This window comes from Geotrypetes seraphini, chromosome 4 (assembly GCF_902459505.1).
Source record: "Geotrypetes seraphini chromosome 4, aGeoSer1.1, whole genome shotgun sequence".
In the NCBI taxonomy this organism is placed as follows: domain Eukaryota; kingdom Metazoa; phylum Chordata; class Amphibia; order Gymnophiona; family Dermophiidae; genus Geotrypetes; species Geotrypetes seraphini.
The window spans coordinates 141706771-141727005 of NC_047087.1; the positions used below are offsets into that span (position 1 = coordinate 141706771).

Here is a 20235-nt window from a genome sequence, read left to right on the forward strand (position 1 = left end):
CCGGGCTGGGTGCTTAATGGCCTTCAATAGTCTGAACATATTCAGCATGCTTGATGAGCCTATTGGAGGAAGTCAAAAATCCCCTTAGTGCCCAAATTTGTCCAAAGTCCACAACAATTCCCAAAGCATAAGCACCATCAATGTAAATGTCTATAGCTTTAAACTGTCTCAATTCACAAGCTCTGTTCATAGCAAACTGTTCAGATAGTTGTGTGCTGGAGAAAGACAGAGCCCCTTTCTCCAGGACACTATCCTGGGTGCACATAGCATAACCTACTCTTATATTCCTTTGTTGGTCTCTCAAAGCAGACCCATCAGTGTATAATATTAGATCAGCATCAGTCAAAAACGCAGGAGACAAAGTAGCCTGTGACTTTGTATCTAATGTAATATGCTGCAGGCAATCATCTCCTTCTGCTAATCCCACTCCCTCATCTGTAGGGAGAAAGGTGGCAGGATTCATTACCACACATTTCTCAATAGTAATATATTATTTAGTCAGAGCAAGCTCGATATGCATAAGGCGAGTATTCGCAATATGCTAGAAGTTGTGAGACTGTGTGTTCAATGTGCGCTGAGGGGATGTTGCAACACCAAGAAATCAGTTATTTGTACAGCATATGCAGTAGCCACTAGACTCTGTAAACAATGTGGTATCCCTTTCACTAAAGAATCAAATTGTTTGGAAAAGTACCCCAAAGGCTTCAAACCAGTCAGAAACTTCTGCACTAGTATACAAGTTACAACAGTTTTAGTATGGTGTACAAGGCTGACAATTATTCTTTAGTTGGGGTTGGCAATTCCCCTTCAGTATCTTTTAACATTGCATAGAGTGGTTCGGCTATTTGTGTGAAGTTAGGGACCCAATGCCTACACAATTTAACCCCAAGAACCTGCGCAAAGTAGACACATGGCAGTAATTCTGTCAGGAATTATCTTTTTCTCTTCCTTAGTCAGGCACACGCCCCAGAAAGATGACATTTATTTTTACAATACTATAGTTTACTCCTATTCACCTTAAGTCCTATTTGGTGTAAGTACTATAACAATTCTTTTGCAGCATGTTTACAAGCATCTAAGTCAAGGGTCCCCAAAGTCCCTCCTTGAGGGCCGAATCCAGTCAGGTTTCAGGATTTCCCCAATGAATATGCATTGAAAGCAGTGCTGTACATAGATCTCATGCATATTCATTGGGGAAATCCTGAAAACCCGACTGGATTCGGCCCAAAAGAGGGACTTTGGAGACCCCTGATCTAAGTTATCTGAACATAACAATAAATCATCTACAGCTCTCCCTCCGGATTTGCGGTTTCATTACTCACGAATTTGGTTATTCGCAGTTTTTGGGCCCAGGACCTCCCCTTTGTGAATTGCTCCGTCAAAAGCAGAAGGTGAAAAATTTCTGCAAGTCAGGGTTTAAAGCTACTGAGAAGGTGGGGCTTAAATCTATAGCCGAAAAGTAGGCTGAGGTGGATGGAACCAAAGTCCAGATGCAATGTGGGTCTTGTACCATTGGAAAGTTTGGTAGCAGTTCAGTGCTCTCAGGTGGTTATAAAATTTTAGTGAGACTGAAAAAGCAACCACCTGCCCCTTCCTCAGCAAGAAACAAGGGTTTTTTTGTTTTACTTTTTTAAATCTGTTCATTTACATGATACCTCAAGAATATTAGCATACTCGAAAATTTTGCAACTATAGAAACATTGCTTCCCTTCCCCTCCATTCATGATCTACCTTGGGGCCTCTTTTATAAAGCCACGGTATTTGGCTGGTGCACTTACTGTGGTAGCGAAAAAGGGGCCCTTGTTTTACTAATTTTCTTCTTTTCTCAATCACAGCAGTAAGATGAGAAGGTGAATGGCTGTGCATCAGGCTGCAAACTCTTCCTCTGCCATCCTAGACCTGACCACAGCTCCGTGATTGAAATGAGCAGCAGGGTCTAGCCTGGAAGAGGAGAAGAATATAATCCAATATGCGGCAATACACTTTTTCTCCTACCATTGCAATCTCCATCTCAATGGGGCAGTGAAGAGCAAGCAGGCGACACTGTTGCCTGCATAGAATTCTGCACAAATTCTTTATTGTACAGATGCACAGAATAAAACTGCAAACTAGTAGCCACTCATTTTTTTTCACCTTGAAAAACTGTACTGCTAGAAGCACAACTGCATAAAGGAACAGTTTGTAAACAGTTTTTCTAGTACAAAGGTCAATCATTCAGAAGATCTACCATCAAAAACTCCCCACTGTACCTCCCTCTCCCCTAACCTCCCCCCAAAAAAACCAAACAACCCCCCCCCCAAAAAAAAACAAAAAAAAAAACACAACAATCTGGGTCTCAGACAATTGGAGCAAGATGGTGTCTTGAGCAGTTTGCTGTGAAGAGAGCTCCCATTCTGAGGGCAAACTTTTCTAAATTAATATTGCTGGGAATAACTTTTTCTTATGCCTAAAAGAAGGGGGAAACAAGAGTTTTCCCTTCTCCTACCTCTGGCTCTTCAACACCGCAACAGACTGTAATAACAGGAGAGAAGGAGCGAAGGAGAAGCAGGGGCAGCGGCGAGAGTTAGCTCCGCCCACCCCCAACATCATCTATTGAAGCACCCCTTAAAATGGGAGGGGCCAACGGCGCTCAGCCTTAGTGAGAGCGCCTTTGCGAAAGGGCGAGTCACTGCAAGAGAGAGAGACAGAGAGAGAGAATCCAGAAGATAAGCTTTCCAGTGTTCTGCACAGTCTGTCATATATGTATGATTACCTCCCCTCGGGGAGGCAGTCATATGTATGCGGTTTGTGTCAGGAGCTGAAAAGCTTGAAGAAGAAAGTTAGGCAACTGAAGGACAGGATACAGGAACTGGAAGGACTTCACATCGCAGAAGACCCAACAGGACAGCTGAAGACTTCACGAGAGAGACACACAATGAACAAGTCAGGGAGCTCGAGGAGTTCGTTGAGGAGGCCTACAGGAGGAGGGTGGAAGAACACGATCATCAGAGGAAAGACAAAGATACACCCACATGGAATGGAGAACAAGAGGAAGCTGACTCCAAGGAAGAAGAAACCCACAGAGGAATCCCGCAGGAAGGGGAGGCAAGGTCTTGCCGATGCCTAGAAGAAGAAGCAGCGAGGCACATCGAGGACATAGACCTGCGACCGGAGCAAAAACTGAAGAAGAAAGTCTGCAATCCTAGTGGAGACTCAATCCTAAGGCAATTAGATAGCCACATAGCAGGAGGGAGAGAGGATTGACTAGTGACCTGCCTTCCAGGAGCAAGAGCAAAAGACATTGTCGACAAAATTGAAAAGATCCTAGAAGGAGCAGAGATGAGAGACTACAGTGATGATCCACATTGGGACAAATGATGTCTACAGTAGAAATGCACTGATCAAACAGTTCAAGATTCTAGGAAGAAAGTTGAAGATGAGGACTCAGAAGATAGCGTTTTCAGAGATTCTACCAGTACGAGGGCAGATGTGAAGAGGCAGACGGAACTACAGTCAATAAATGCATGGATGAGGAGATGGTGCGAGAAAGAGGGGTTCCACTTCGTGAGGAACTGGACAACATTTGGGGGCAAGAGCAAGCTCTTCAGGAGAGATGGACTGCACCTGAGCGCGGCGGGAACTAGACTTCTAGCAAACAACGTCAGGTTTTAAACTAAGAAGGGGAAAGCCAACAGTCGACCAAATGTCGACGATATGGAAGAACGTATCCCGAGAGGATACTGAGTGGGAAAAATGCTGGGAAGACACAACGGGCAAAAAACAAGAGTTGACAGATCAAGAAGAGGATGATAGGAAGATCGTAGCACAAGAAAAGAAAATGAAGGCAAAAAAATACCAGGACTTAAATTGCATGGATACTAATGCAAGGAGCCTAAGGAACAAAATGGGAGAACTAGAAGTATGGCCAAAAAAGAGAACCTAGACATCATTGGAGTCTCTGAAACATGGTGGAATGAAGAAAACAAATGGGACATAGCACTGCCGGGGTACAAACTCTTATCACGAAGACAGGTCAGGTCAGAAAGGAGGAGGAATAGCCCTATACATAAAGGATAACATACACTCAACCAGAGTGGACACAGCAGTGACGACCAGAAAATTGGAATCACTATGGGTTAAAATACCAGGAAGGAATGGGCCAGAGATAAAAATGGGTCTGTACTATCGTCCACCTGGGCAAACCAAAGCAAACGATGAAGAAATGAAAGCCGAGATGAAGCGAGAATGCAAAAGCGGTAACACGATTGTTATGGGAGATTTCAACTATCCCGGGATAGACTGGAGTCTTGGAAACTCGAAATGAGCTAGGGAGACCGGATTCCTGGAGGCTATACAGGACTGCTTCACGGAGCAGCTTGTCAGAGAACCAACGAGAGGGAATGCCTCTTTGGATCTAATCCTCAATGGGCTAAGAGGACCTGCAAAAGAAGTGGAAGTAGTGGGGCCGTTGGGAATCAGCGATCAAAATATGATCAAGTTCAAAGTTGAAGTAGGAGTATCGAAGGGGAAGAGAACCACAGCGACAACTTTTAACTTCAAGAAAGGAAACTATGAAGCAATGAGAATAATGGTGAGGAAGAAACTTAAGAACAGCTCAAAGAAATCGCAGACTGTAGAGCAGGCCTGGTTTTTATTTAAGGACACGGTGAGCGAGGAGCAAAATCTGTATATCCCCAGATTTAGAAAAGGATGCAAAAAGAGCTGAACAAAAAACCCGGCGTGGATAACTAAAGAAGTAAAGAAAGCGATAGGAGATAAGAAGAATTCATTCCAGAAATGGAAAAAGGACAAAACCGAGGAAAACTGGAAAGAGCATAGGAAGCATCAAAAAGAATGTCACCTCGTGGTTAGAAGAGCAAAAAGAGAATATGAAGAGAGGCTAGCCAGGGAAGCACGAAATTTCAAACCGTTCTTCAGATATGTTAAAGGGAAGCAGCCAGCTAGGGAGGAGGTGGGACCGCTGGATGACGGAGATAGGAAAGGAGTGGTGAAGGAGAAAAAAGAAGTGGTGGATAGACTAAACATGTTCTTTTTGTCAGTACAAAAGAGGACACATCCAACGTGCCGGAACCTGAAAAAATCTTCAAAGGAGATCAAGCAGAAAAATTAACATCCATGGAGATAAGCCTTGAAGACGTACACAAGCAGATAGATAGATTAAAAACTGACAAATCTCCGGCCCCGAACGGAATCCACCCTAGGGTATTGAAAGAACTAAAGGAGGAAATAGCGGAACTACTACAGCAGGTTTGTAATCTATCCCTGAAAACAGGCGTGATCCCAGAGGATTGGAAGATAGCTAATGTTACGCCCATCTTTAAAAAAGGATCGAGAGGTGACCCAGGGAACTACAGACCAGTAAGTTTGACTTCTGTTCCGGGGAAGATGGCAGAAGCGCTGATAAAAGACAGCATCGACGAGCATCTAGAAAGGAATAAACTGATGAAAACAAGCCAACATGGTTTCTGCAAGGGAAGATCGTGCCTAATGAACTTATTGCATTTCTTCGAAGGAATTAATAAACGGATGGACAAAGGGGACCCCATAGACATCGTATACTTAGATTTCCAAAAAGCCTTTGACAAGGTACCCATGAACGCCTACTACAGAAATTTAAGAACCATGGGATGGAAGGAGATGTACACAGATGGATCAAAAATTGGTTGGCAGGTAGAAAACAAAGGGTGGGAGTGAAGGGCCACTACTCAGACTGGAGGAGGGTCACAACTTGCACTGTTCCCTCTAAGCTGAGCAGCAGTCCTCCACCTGTCGTCGTGCCAGTGGATGGTACTGTTTCACTATCACATTTTCAATAGTGAGAGATAGGCATGCTGTGCAGAATGCCAGGCAAACTTCCTGTACCTAGTGATGAAGACACAATATTGAAGCACTGCCCCCTAATGGTAGCAATGCAATTGGAGGACTCTCGCCCAGCTTAGAGGGAACAGAGGTCTAAGTGGTGTTCCGCAGGGGTCGGTACTCGGACCGCTGCTGTTCAATGTATTTATAAATGATCTAGAAACAGGGATGAAGTGCGAAGTAATAAAATTCGCAGACGACACCAAACTATTTAGTGGAGTTGGGACTAAAGAGGACTGTGAAGATTTACAAAGGGACCTGAACAAACTAGAAGAGTAGGCGACGAGATGGCAGATGAAGTTTAATGTAGAGAAATGTAAAGTCTTGCATGTAGGAAACAGAAACCTGAAGTACAGCTATACGATGGGAGGGCTGGTAATGGGTGAAAGACCCAAGAAAAGGACTTGAGGGTAATAGTGAACAACACAATGAAGCCGTCGGCATAGTGCGCAACGGCCTCTAAGAAGGCAAATAGAATGCTGGGTACTATCAAGAAAAGGTATTACAACCAGAATGAAAGAAGTTATACTACCATTGTATCGGGCGATGGTGCGCCCGCATCTGAAGTACTGCGTCCAATATTGGATATGGCGATACTCGAAAGGATTCAGAAAAGAGCAACACGATTGATAAAAGATATGGAAAACCTTTCATATACTGAAAGATTAGAGAAACTGGGGTTCTTTTCCCTGGAAAAGCGGAGACTTAGAGGGGACATGATAGACTTACAAAATCATGAAAGGCATAGAGAAAGTGGAGAGGGACATATTCTTCAAGCTTTCGAAAACTACAAGAACGAGAGGGCATTCGGAAAAATGAAAAGAGGACAGATTCAGAACCAATGCTAGGAAGTTCTTCTTCACCCAAAGGGTGGTGGACACCTGGAACGCGTTTCCGGAGGGTGTGATAGGACAGAGTACGGTTTTGGGGTTCAAGAAGGGATTAGATCATTTCCTGAAGGAAAAGGGGATAGAAGGGTATAGATAGAGGATTACTATACAGGTCCTGGACCTGATGGGCCGCCGTGTGAGCGGACTGCTGGGTGTGATGTACCTCCGGTCTGACCCAGCAGAGGCACTGCTTATGTTCTTATGAACAGCTTTTACAGTCCAACCTTCTACATTGGGCGTATCCGCTGCTTTGAGTGGGGAAGCCCACAGCTTGGATGCCCCCAATGCCTGGAGAAACATCAGCAGGGGTACTGCAGGAGGGCTTACCATGCATATCGAGTGAGGCACGTTCTGCAGCCGAAGTAGACCCGGAAGTGATTTCAACAACGCTGACTCCTGGGTTGCAGCCGCTGATTCCTGGGATCATGGAGCCAGTGGGAACCAGCGGTGGTGAAGTCAACAGAGCCCGGAGTTTATCCTCCGGGGAAGAAGCCAAAGAAAATCTAGCAATTATCTCCCCCCTCAAGCCGCTTGTGAGACCACAGGCAGTAACACTGGATTCTATCTGGTTGGTGAATGAGAACTTACACTCGGTATGCACTAACTTTGTTTCTATTACTTTAAACTCCATCTCTAGGATAAGTCTTTTAGAGATTTCTGTTCAACAGTAGCAGGTAGTCTTGAATAATTTAGAGAAGTTAACAACTGAGACAAAGAATTTGGTTATCAAACAAATGACTGATAAAATGATGCTCTTAAGGAAGATTGAAAACCTAGAAAACTAACAAAAAAGCAGTTACTTACCGTAACAGGTGTTATCCAGGGACAGCAGGCAGATATTCTCATTGATGGGTGATGTCACCGACGGAGCCCCAGTATGGACACTTCAAGAACTTGGAAAGTTCTCGATAGCCTGCACCGCGCATGCGCGAGTGCCTTCCCACCCGTAGGCGCGTGGTCCCTCAGTTAAGATAAGCCAGCTAAGAAGCCAACTCGGGGAGGTGGGTGGGTTGTGAGAATATAATAATTATAATAATAATAATAATAACAGCTTATATACCGCAATACCATGAAGTTCTATGCGGTTTACAAAGATTAAGCAAAGGTACAAATTGATTGACTTTAAGAGGGGAGGAAGAAAGAGGGTTAATAGGACAGGAAATCCATTTTTGAGGAGAGAGTGATCAATAGAACAAGTTAATCGCTATAGAGGGGAGAGAGAAGAGAGGATCAGTTGTCTAGATACTTTAGGAACAGGTGTGTTTTCAGACGTTTCCTAAATTCCTCATAAGTAGTGGGCGAAAGCAATTGTTCTAGGTCTTTACCCCATGATGCTGCTTGGTGCGAGAGAAGATGTTCATGGTGTTTTTTCAGTTTACAACCTCTCACTGGGGGGGGGGAACGAAATTGGAATGTGAGCTTCTCTTGTGTCTGTTGGCTGAGAAGGCGAAAAGGTCAGTTATATATTTAGGGGCAAGTCCGTGTAGTGCTTTGAAGCAGAAGCAGGCAAATTTAAACTTTACGCGCGCCTCCATTGGCAGCCAATGCAGCTGCCGGTAGTAGGGTGTCACGTGGTCAAACTTCCTCAGCCCAAAGATCAGTTTGACCGCTGCATTTTGCATCAATTGTAAACGCTGCATGTTCTTTTGGGAAATTGCTAAATAGGCGATGTTACAGTAGTCAAGTAGACTCAGTACAAGGGATTGGACTAGGGTTCTGAATGCCGCTGTATCAAAATAAGCTTTAATGGATCTGAGTTTCCAGAGAGTGAAAAATCCCTTTCTGATCAAGGAGTCCACCTGGTCTCTCATGGTTAGGCACTGATCCAAAGTTACACCTAGTATCTTTATGGTAGGTTGGATAGGGTAATTAAGATTATTGATACATAGTGGTGATTTGGTGTCAAGCAGATGTGGTGAAGCAACGAAGAAAGTTGTCTTTTCTGAATTAAGTTTGAGCCTAAAGGTTGTCATCCAGTGCTCCATCACGTTTATGGCTTCTGAAGCTTTAGGAATAGTTTCAGAGATAGAATTAACGAATGGGATTGATGATCGTAAAATCATCTGCATAATTAAATAGTTTTATCCCTAACTGGGTTAGCTGCGTGCCTAGTGAGGATATGTAGACATTGAAGAGCAATGGAGATAGCGGAGACCCTTGTGGCATACCGGATGGATTGCTCCAGGTATCTGAAAGTTCATAATTAAAACGTACTTGATAACTGCGGGAAATAAGGAAGCCACGGAACCAATTCAGCACTTCGTCCCTGATACCAATGGCGTCTAGGCATTGCAGCAGTTTCTTGTGGTCTACTAGATCAAAGGCAGAACTCATATTGAATTGCATAACCAGGGCATTAAGGCCCTTACTAAACAGTAGGCGTAGATTGTCTAAAATAGCCGCAATTACTGTCTCAGTACTGAATAACGGTCTAAAACCGGATTGAGTTTCATGTAGGAGAGAGAACTGATCCAGATAATCCATCAGTTGGGTGTGTACCAATCCCTCCATAATTTTTACAATAAACGGAATGGATGCTACTGGTCTGTAGTTGGATATTATAGCTGAAGATTCTTTTCAATTTTTTAGAATTGGGGTTATTATTTTGTGACCATTATTAGAGAGGAACTTCCCAGTTTTTAGGTTATGAGCTAAATATTGCATCAACGATAGTTTAAATACTAAAGGTGCTGCTTTCATGATTTCTGGGGGGCATGAGTCCAGAACGCAATAGGATTTAGAGTATTTGTTATATAGTCCCTCTGCTTCTTTTTAAAAGAAAGCAGGTAGTTGATTCTGCCTGCTGTCCCTGGATAAAACCTTCATCGCCAGCGGGAACTGCCTTTCTCCCACACTGAAACCGGCGGGCAGGCAAGCAGGGAGAGCAGGAGACTGATCCTGCAGGTGTGGGAGTTGATTCGCCCCTCCCCCTTCCCCCTGAACCAGCGGAGGCCTCTTTTTAAAACCATCACCGCCAGCGGGAATTGCCTTTCTCCTGCACTGAAACCAGCGGGCAGGCAAGCAGGGAGAGCAGGAGACCGATCCTGCAGGCGTGGGAGTCGATCCGCCCCCCCTTTCCCCCCGAACCAGTGGGGGCCTCTTTTTAAAACCTTCACCGCCAACGGCGCACTGCCATTCGGCGCACCGGCAAAGGTGCATGCGCCTTAGTGCGTGCCTTTGTGAAGCGACGACTTGTGAAGCGACAATCGTGTCAGTCTCCAAAATATCCAAGTATAACAAATATATTACAGTATTGCACCTGTGCTTAGCTGCTGGTATTGTTGGACTCCAAAATATCCTGATTGTATTACCATATTGCACCTGCCATAGCCGATATTGGTGAGGCCCCACTTGGAGTATTGTGTTCAGTTTTGGAGACCGTATCTGGCGAAAGACGTAAGAAGACTTGAGGAGGTCCAGAGGAGAGCGACGAAAATGATAGGAGGCTTGCGCCAGAAGATGTATGAGGAGAGACTGGAAGCCCTGAATATGTATACCGGTATAAACCAACCAGGTCGTGCATGTGCAAGACCGGAGGGCTAGGACTTCGATAGGAAGGCAGGACTTAAATGGGAAACCAAGGTGGCAAGGGAGCCCCTTCTGATGATTCAGACAGGTCTTGACCTGTTTGGGCCGCCGCGGGAGCGGACTGCTGGGCAGCATGGACCTGTGGTCTGACCCGGCAGAGGCACTGCTTATGTTCTTATACCCTAGAGCAGGGGTGCCCAACGCGTCGATCGCGATCGACCAGTAGCTCAGGAAGGCAACTCGAGTCGATCGCACTCGTGTTGCCGTCCTGATCTACCGGCCGATCAGCCTTCCTCTCCAGTGTTCTCCCTAGGGCCTTTTAGCTGGGCGGTCCGCCCAGCTGTCATCTGCCGCTGCTGAACATTAAAAACCCCCCCAAAAAAACCGGCTTGGAAATTTCAGCCCCTAGCGAACTTATGCTCCGGGCTCTAACGTGTGCGTGCAGGCTTCTCTTCTCTTCCCTCCGAAACCGGAAGTTATGTCCGGGGGAGGGGGGGAGGAGGGAAGCCTGCACGCACATGTTGAGAGCCCTGAAGCAAGCGTTCGCTACGGGCTAATGCGGGAGACAGGTTAGTGAAGCATTTGTTCTTCTTCCTGCCGGGTCCTGCCTACTTTCTGTTTCCGCGAAGGCAGGACCCGGCAGCATTTCCCCCAATAGGTTGATCACGATCTTGGGCTGATCAGCCTTCCTCTTCCCCACGGCAGAATTGACGTCGGGGAGAGGAATGCTGGTTGGTCGAAGCAGGGAGAGCTTGGGGCCTGTTATTGGTGGCGTTTGGGTCCTGGTCCCCGATGGTAATGGCAGTGGCTTGGGGGAGGGCAGGGAGAAAGAAGGAAAGAAGAGAAACAGAAAAAAAAGAAAGGGAGGCAGAGAGAAAGAAAGGGCAGGGAAGAGGAAGGAAAAGTTGGGGGGAAGGAATGAGGTCTGGAGGAGAAGAAGCATACAGGCTAAAAGAAGGGAAGAAAGATTGTATGCACAGTCAGAAGAAGAAAGTGCAACCAGAGACTCATGAAATCACCAGACAAGGTAGGGAAAATGATTTTATTTTAAATTTAGTGATCAAAATGTGTCTGAATTTATATCTGCTGTCTATATTTTACACTAAGGTCCCTTTTTACTAAACCGCAATAGAGGTTTTTAGCGCAGGGAGCCTATGAGTGTCGAGAGCAGCGCTGGGCATTCAGCGCAGCTCCCTGCGCTAAAAACTGCTATCGTGGTTTAGTAAAAAGAGAGGGGGTATATTTGTCTATTTTTGTATGGTTGTTACTGAGGTGATAGTGCTTAGAGTCATCTGCTTTGACCTCTTTGAAAAACCCTGGAATAGGAATGATGATTAACATTTTCTATGCATACAGTGTGCTTTGTGGGTTTTTTTTATTTTATTGTTGGTAGATCATTTTGACTTGGTCATTTAAAAAGTAGCTCGCAAGCCCAAAAATTGTGGGCACCCCTGCCCTAGAGGAAAGGAGAGACAGGGGAGATATGATTCAGACGTTCAAATATTTAAAGGGTATTAACGTAGAACAAAATCTTTTCCAGAGAAAGGAAAATGGTAAAACCAGAGGACATAATTTGAGGTTGAGGGGTGGTAGATTCAGGGGCAATGTTAGGAAATTCTACTTTACGGAGAGGGTGGTGGATGCCTGGAATGCGCTCCCGAGAGAGGTGGTGGAGAGTAAAACTGTGACTGAGTTCAAAGAAGCGTGGGATGAACACAGAAGATTTAGAATCAGAAAATAATATTAAAGATTGAACTAGGCCAGTTACTGGGCAGACTTGTACGGTCTGGGTCTATGTATGGCCGTTTGGAGGAGGATGGGCAGGGGAGGGCTTCAATGGCTGGGAGGGTGTAGATGGGCTGGAGTAAGTCTTAACAGAGATTTCGGCAGTTGGAACCCAAGCACAGTACCGGGTAAAGCTTTGGATTCTCGCCCAGAAATAGCTAAGAAGAAAAAAAAAAAAATTTAAATTGAATCAGGTTGGGCAGACTGGATGGACCATTCGGGTCTTTATCTGCCGTCATCTACTATGTTACTATGATATCCTCGTATATCTTTGATAGTACTGTATTACCATATTGCTCCTGCCATAACCGATATCCTTATATATCTTTGTAGTACTGTATATCCTCCTTCAGTAAGTACTGTATATCCTCTTTCAGTATAGCCTTGCATGTCCTTGATAGTACTGTATACCCTCTTTTAGTATTTCCTGTGGACGTCTTCATCATCCGGACTAGGCCATACAGACCGGATCTCTAGACAATAAGTAGGCCCCTCTTGTTCCTTCTTTGTTATACGATTATGTCTTTACGGTTCGATGGTTTAAATTGCCGCCACTTATGAAACCACGAATGGAATGACACCTCTTAAGGTTAATTGTCTAAGCTACATTCCAAACAGCTACCATAGGTCACCTCAGACCAATCCAAGTAAATTAGCTGACAACTATAATCAATAATCTAACCCTCCTTACCGAAAGAACTGCATCATGGCCTACCCAAATCCTCGACTGTGCTTGTTACTAGTTCTATTCTACTTGATTAGTTTCAGACTCTGCATAATCAACTCACTTACCCCTGCCCCAATCCCAGTCCTCTACTCCACATTTCGCACAGCAAAGATTAAACACTCACCAATCTCACACCGCATATTATATGATTACACGGAGGCAGGCCCATTTCCAATACCAATTCTACCACGACTACGCAGACCAACTAAGCCATACACAAAGAAACGATCATTAAAAAAAAACCAAAAAAAACTAGCCTATTCGAGAGGAAGTGACGTCACCTCGCTGAACGGCAGCGTGAAGCAGAAGCTCCGTCGGGCTTTTGTGAACAATTGCGAGTGGCGCTTCCACAGCGTTGTTTCTTTGCCACTATTTTCGGCTGCCGGGGTCCCCCTGCTGATGGCGACTCGAAAACGCTTGGACAAATTTAAATTTTTCGGCAATCCGCCGGAAAAATCGGGCCCGGAGGTGGTGAGTGGCATGGGAGAAAAAAAAAAGATGGCGGCCGGGCCGGCGACTCAGTCAGAGTCGGAAGATGAAGGCATCTCCGATCAGCGGGGGGAGGCTGGAGAGGCACCGAAAAAGTCCATGGCTGCCTGGTTTACGGAGCTGAAAGCTGAAATAATCGGGGTGAGGGGAGATGTGCGGGCGGCGATTGCAGAGCTCCGTACGGAGGTCAGTGAGCTGGGAACTCGTGTTTCAGCTTCCGAGGACCACATGGCTGCTCTTACTACCACAGTATCCACTACCTCCGATGTTACGGGTCGCCTATCGACTGAGCTCCGGGAACTACAGGCACAAGTTGAAGACTTGGAGAACCGCTCTCGGAGATGCAACCTGCGGTTCAAAGGCATCCCTGAAATGGAAGCTTTTCGGGACAGTAAAGAGGTGGTGAGAGCCTTTTGTGCACATCTACTGAGGGCTGATGGAGCTGAAGTCCCTGAGTCTATCGTTTTGGTGCGGGCCCACCGCAGTCTGGGAGCTCCCAAGGCCCAGGGCACACGAGATATAATAGCCTGCTTTGGAGAGTTTACACTGAAGGAACGTATTTTATTGGCTGGCCGCAGACAAGCAGCTCTCCGATGGAAAGATCTGGCAGTGGGGGTTTTCCAAGATTTGGCGTGGTCTACTTTGCAGAAGCGCAGAGCGTTTAAAGATGTCACACAAGTGCTGCGCTCTGGGGGCCATAAATATCGGTGGCTATTCCCCTTTGGCATATGGATGACCATTAACGGCACATCTCGCCGAGTGACCACAGTGTCGGAAGCTTGGGCGGAGATGAGAGCTCTGGGCTGCGGAACTCTGATGGAAGGGGACAGACCTCCGGCAGTAGCATCCACTTCTGCGCAAAGTGAGCCTTGGAGTACAGCGTTGCGCTCTGGCAAGAAATCTGCGAAATCCCAGACCTGAACGTGTTTGGACACTGGTACAACTATTTTGATCTGCCTCGTGGGAGAATTGGAGACATTGGTTTGACACTGCTCCCTTTGAATGGGGCTTGTTGGTTTATTACGTACTGTTCTCATGGTATAAGTTTGAAGTTGTATGGTACTCTGGTTGTTGGGGTCTGGGATCCGGTGGGTTCAGTGTTTGCAAGTATGGGGTGTGAGGGGTTGGGGGAGTGCTTGGAAGATGAGTGCAGGATAGAGAGGGGTGGAGTGGCATATTGTGACAGTGGGGGAATTCATTTGTTGGAAGTTTCATTGACTTTATGGATGAGTGATGATTGCCTTTGGGGGAGGATTGCACTTTCTACACGCTGGCGAATCCTGAGGTCCGGGATTCGAAATAGCGCAGGGGAGGGGGGAGGGGGGTGGGCTCTGGGGGGGTTAGGGTGGGGAGAGGGACAGGGAAGGAGGGTGACAAGCTTTTCATTATAGGTTCGTGGAATGTTAATGGACTTAATAGTCCGGGTAAGCGCAGTATTGTATTTAAAGAGTTGGCACGCTTGCAATGGGATGTTTGTTTACTCCAAGAAACACATTTAAGGCCTCGAGATGTAGCAGTCCTACAATCTCCATATTTTGATCAAATCTGGACCCACCAGGGGTCGGTGCCGGGGAAGAGGGTGGGAGGGGTGGCCATATTGGTTAGAAAGGGACTGGGTCTAGTGGTTCAACAAGTCTTTCGGGATGGGGCAGGGAGATGTTTGGCTCTAGTGGCTACCTTACAGGGCCGTTCCATCACTATTATAAATCTGTATGGTCCCAACACTGGTCAAGCAAAATATTTTGGGTCCCTTAGAACTGAATTGGTGGGTTTTGTGAAAGGCTCTGTTTATCTGGGTGGAGATTTTAATGTTACCCCAGATGTTCATCTGGATCACTCTATGGGAGGGACTCGTTCTCCGACTAGGGCCGCTAGAAAAGCTCTTCTATCTTTGTTTTCTTCTCTGGGTTTGGTAGACAGTTGGAGGTTGTCTCATCCAGCGCAGCGCTCTTACACTCACTACTCTCATGCACATAGATCGTATGCGTGCATTGATGGGGTATGGGTTCATCGTAATTCCTGGGGCGGGATTCGACAGGCCGAAATTGGTGCTATCCAAATTTCTGACCACGCGCCAGTGTGGGTAGCCTGCGCGGGTTATTGGGAGGGGGTGGGACGTCGCTTTTGGCGACTTAATGAGTCTTTATTAAAAGATCCAGCTGTAATTCGAGAGGTGGGTGCGACCGTGGCTCAGTACCTTCAACATAATGATAACTCTACGGTCACAGATGCGACTCTGTGGGATGCACTGAAGGTGGTGGTACGGGGCGTTTTTATTAAATGGGGTGCTCGCCGAAAGCGTTTGCGGGCGCAGCGTTCTTTAGCACTTCATGAACAACTGGAGCATAAGAACTTAAGAACATAAGCGTTGCCTCTGCCGGGTCAGACCAGGGGTCCATCGTGCCCGGCAGTCCGCTCCCGCGGCGGCCCCCCAGGTCCATGACCTGAAAGTGTTCCCTACCTAACTTAAAATACCCATACCCTGTTCACTCAATGTCCTGTAAGGTAAATCTCTATCTGTACCCTGTTATCCCTTTCGCTTCCAGGAAGTCATCCAGTCCCTTTTTGAACCCCAGAATTGTACTCTGTCCTATCACCTCTCCGGGAAGCGCGTTCCAGGTGTCCACCACCCTCTGAGTGAAGAAGAACCTCCTTGCATTTGTTATGAATCTGTCTCCTCTCAGTTTTTCTGAATGACCTCTTGTTTTAGTTGTCCCTGCTAGTCTAAAAAATCTGTCCCTCTCCACCTTCTCTATGCCTTTCATGATTTTATAGGTTTCTATCATGTCCCCTCTCAGTCTCCGCTTCTCCAGGGTAAAGAGCCCCAGCCTGTCCAACCGTTCGGCATATGAAAGGTTCTCCATACCCTTTATCATCCTCGTTGCCCTCCTCTGGACCCTCTCGAGTATTGCCATGTCCTTCTTGAGGTATGGTGACCAGTATTGGACGCAGTATTCCAGATGTGGGCGCACCATTGCTCGATTGATGCTGAAAAGGCTTTCGATCAAGCGATTGACGAAGTTGCATCAGAGACATCAGGACCCCTTAGTATATGAACATCTTGTTAAGGTTCGTGCGGAACTCTCCTTACTACAGATGGAGGAGTACGAGTTCTTGCGGTTGCGCCTACGCCACACTGTTTATGAGTATAATAACACACCTGGATCTCGCTTAGCTCGACTTATTAAGCTGAAGCAGGCGAGAGCGACTATTACAAAGATTAGGGATACTGCGGGCACTGTGCATTGTACCGATTCGGCTATTAGTTCCGTCTTCCTCGCTTTTTATTCAGACTTGTATCGGCCATCGGTGGGGCAAGATTCCGCTGCCATTGAGGGGTACCTTTCTGAGTTGCGGCTGCCGCAGCTTTCGGACACTGATAGAGATTTGCTTAATGAGCCTATTGAATTAGGGGAAGTTCTGGGAGTCATTGCTAATTTGCAGTTGGGTAAATCGCCTGGGCTAGATGGGTATACTAATCAATTTTATAAACTTTTTCGTGAGATTTTGGCTCCATTATTGGTCCACATAGCGAATGGAGTACGGGGAGGTTCCCCGTTGCCCAATTCAATGGGGGAGGCAGGGATTTCGGTCTTGCTTAAGCCGGGCAGAGATCCTATTGGGTGCGGGTCGTATAGACCGATTTCGTTATTAAATACTGATGCAAAAATTCTAGCGAAAGTTTTGGCTCTTCGTTTGGGAAAGGTACTACCCTCTCTGGTACATTTGGATCAATCTGGTTTTGTTCAAAAGCGGCAGGTTTGTGATAATATTAGACGAATGTTACATCTTTTGTGGGCTGCACAGCGGACTTCTGCAAAAGTTGCCTTTTTGGCGATTGATGCTGAAAAGGCTTTCGATCAAGTGGCATGGGAATTTTTATGGCAGGTGATGCATCGGATGGGGCTGGGCTCTTTCTTTTTGGCTTGGGTGCAAGCCTTTTATAGGGCTCCTAAGGCTACTGTGCGTATTAATGGGATTTATAGCGAATTTTTTTCCATAGGGAGAGGCACTCGACAAGGCTGTCCTTTATCTCCCTTGTTGTTTGCTCTCTCTATGGAACCCTTAGCCATTCGTATACGGGAACATGGGGATTTATTGGGGGTGAAGATGGGAGATCTTGAACATCGTTTAGCACTGTTTGCCAATGATGTGTTGTATGTTCGGGACCCGGAGGATTCATTGCCGATTCTTGTTGCCCTTTTCTTGGAGTATGGATAAATCTGAACTGTTGAGTGTTACCTTGGGAGAAGAAGACCAACGTCGTTTGGCTGTCCGGTTTCCTTTCCGTTGGGCGCCGGGGGTTATTCGTTATTTGGGGATTCGTTTACCTGCGGACTTATCCCAATTGTTTACTGTTAACTATGCGCGGCTTATTCAACAGATTAGGAATGATATTCAACGCTGGAATGGGTTTTGGTTGTCATGGTGGGGTCGCATAGCAGTTCTTAAAATGAATGTTTTACCCCGCTTGCTTTTTCTTTTCCAAACATTACCGATTTCGGTCCCTACTCTAGTTTTGAAGCAGTTGCATACTCTGCTTTTTTCGCTTTATTTGGCAGGGGAGGCCTTCTCGTATCTCTAGGGCCGCGCTGTGGGCGGCCAGGGCTAGTGGGGGGCGGGTGGTACCGAATTTATTTTGGTATTTTCGAGCAGCTCAATTGCGACTTTTATTGGATTGGGAGATTGCAGAGTTTAAGTTGGCGGTCCGTCTGGAACAACACTTTGTGGGGCGCCCCTGTTTGAAATATTTACTTTGGTCATCTTCCATTGGTACTAGGAGGTTCGTGGTTCCGGGAAACCCATTTTTGGAACATCTTTTGAAAGTGTGGTGTGATACCCGTCGCCGTTGGGGGGGGGGGGGGGGTGGTTCCGTCGATTTTGGGGGCGGTGCGGGAGGAGCCCCTGTTCCCCGTTGGGGGGGAGAGTTCTGCATTTGTGCGGTGGGCACATTTAGGGTTGCATACTTTTCGGGATGTGCTTCAAAATGGGGTCCTGATGTCTTTTGAAACCTTCCGGCTTAGTGCTGCCTTGCCCAGAGGAGACTTTCTAGCCTATTCTCAAATACGTCATTTTCTTCATTCTCGGGAGTGGGATCGGGGATCTTTTCAGTCTAATGATCCCTTTGCTCATATGTGGTTCACTCTTAAGAGCCTTCCTAAGCCTATCTCTGTTCTTTACCAATATATTCGGGGCTCCTATTCCTTTCCGTCTCTTTATCAGTGAGCTTGGGAGTTGGATTTAAACTGTACATTTTCTGTTCAGGAGTGGGCTCTGATTACCACTGAGGTAGGCAAGGCCACCTCGTGTGCTCTCATTAAGGAAAATGCTTACAAAGTGGTGCTGAGGTGGTACTATACGCCGGAACGTCTTCACCATATGTATCCCGGTGTTTCAGCTTTGTGTTGGAGATGTGGGATGGCCTTGGGGACATTTTTGCATATCTGGTGGGCCTGTCCCATCTTACAGCCTTTCTGGAGGCAGGTGGTGGGGTGTTTATCACAATTGTTACAAATATTGTTACCTTTTTCTCCGCAGGGGTGCTTGCTAGGCCTTTACAATGTATGTTTATATTCATGGCAAACTAAGATCCGACGTTGGGGCCTGGCGGCAGCTAAATGCTTGATAGCTGCTCATTGGAAACAGGGGCAGGCGCCCATCCAATTGGAATGGACTGTTAAACTTCAGTTTATTTGTAATATGGAACTGTCTATAGCAAAGCGTCATGGTTATTATTATACTTATACCCGGACTTGGACACGAATCCTTGATAAAATTACATCTTTGTCTTGAGCTTATTTCTGTGGGGGGGGGGAGGGTTGAGGACTGAGGGGGCTCTCCTGAAGAACCAACTGGGGGCCCTCTTTGCTGGAGGTGGAGCTTGGGGGTGGGGGGGAGGGATTTGTGGAGGTCTGGTTGTTGCTGGGTATCAGGGGCTTGATTGTATAGGTGGGGGTACTTCTGTGATTTGTACATTTATTGCAGTGCTCTCTGATTGATGGCTGTATGTTCTGTTGTCCATGATATTCATGGTATGGTTTGTATATTTTCAAAACTTTTCAATAAAGATTTATTGATTAAAAAAAAAACAAAAAACTAGCCTATTCCCACCTTTTTCCAATTGACCCTGCCAACTACCAAAACCTACACGGCTTTTACTTAAATATAAGATCCATGAGGAACAAATCCATACTGATTAAGGACTGGTTAAAAGAACTCAACCCTGACTTTGTTCTTTTCACAGAAACATGGCTGCTATCTGATAATGATATTATTGTCCAAGACTGCCTTCCCCCAGGCTTCAAGATACTATCGTTAGCTAGAGCTTGGGGAAGGGGAGGAGGTATAGCTATAATTTTTAGAGACCACTTAAACTGCTCTATTCTAAGCTCAAAATCTACTTCCAACCTAGAATTCCTTTCACTCTCACTTTCATCCAAATCCCTAGCGGCTGCTTTAACGACAATACTGTTCTACGTTCCACCAAAAAAATGGAACCTAGCCAAAGAGGAATTCTCTGAATTTTTACTATCCAATTCTTTATTAAGCCCCTACAACTTACTATGTGGAGATATTAATATTAACCTCGAGAAAACAGACCAACCGGAATCTACAGAATTTTGGTCACTCATCTCATTAGGCTACTTCAAACCTCCTCCAGTTAAAACCCACCAAAGAGGCCATCAGTTAGACTTAGTTACTTTCTCTACTAGAGAACTGCCCAATCCCAAAATTTACTGGAAACAAGAACACTGGACCGACTCACTATGGTCTGATCACAGACTCTGCAATTTTGAACTTGACTGCCAATTAAAGACAACTAAACCAACACACAATAACTCCAAAACAAGAAACAAAAAATTTCAAACTAGCAGAGGTAAGATAAATCCTGTTGAGTTCTGGTCTCACTATGAGATTGCATCTGACCAAAATGAAGAAACCGAACAATTTATGAAC

At 45.9% G+C, this 20235-nt stretch overlaps 1 long non-coding RNA gene across 1 annotated transcript in view; it reads right to left on the bottom strand.

The window, feature by feature from the left end:
• LOC117358738 overlaps window positions 1-20235 on the bottom strand; it is a 38710-nt gene that overhangs the window by 816 nt on the left and 17659 nt on the right. The gene's annotated exons all lie outside the window — the stretch shown is intronic.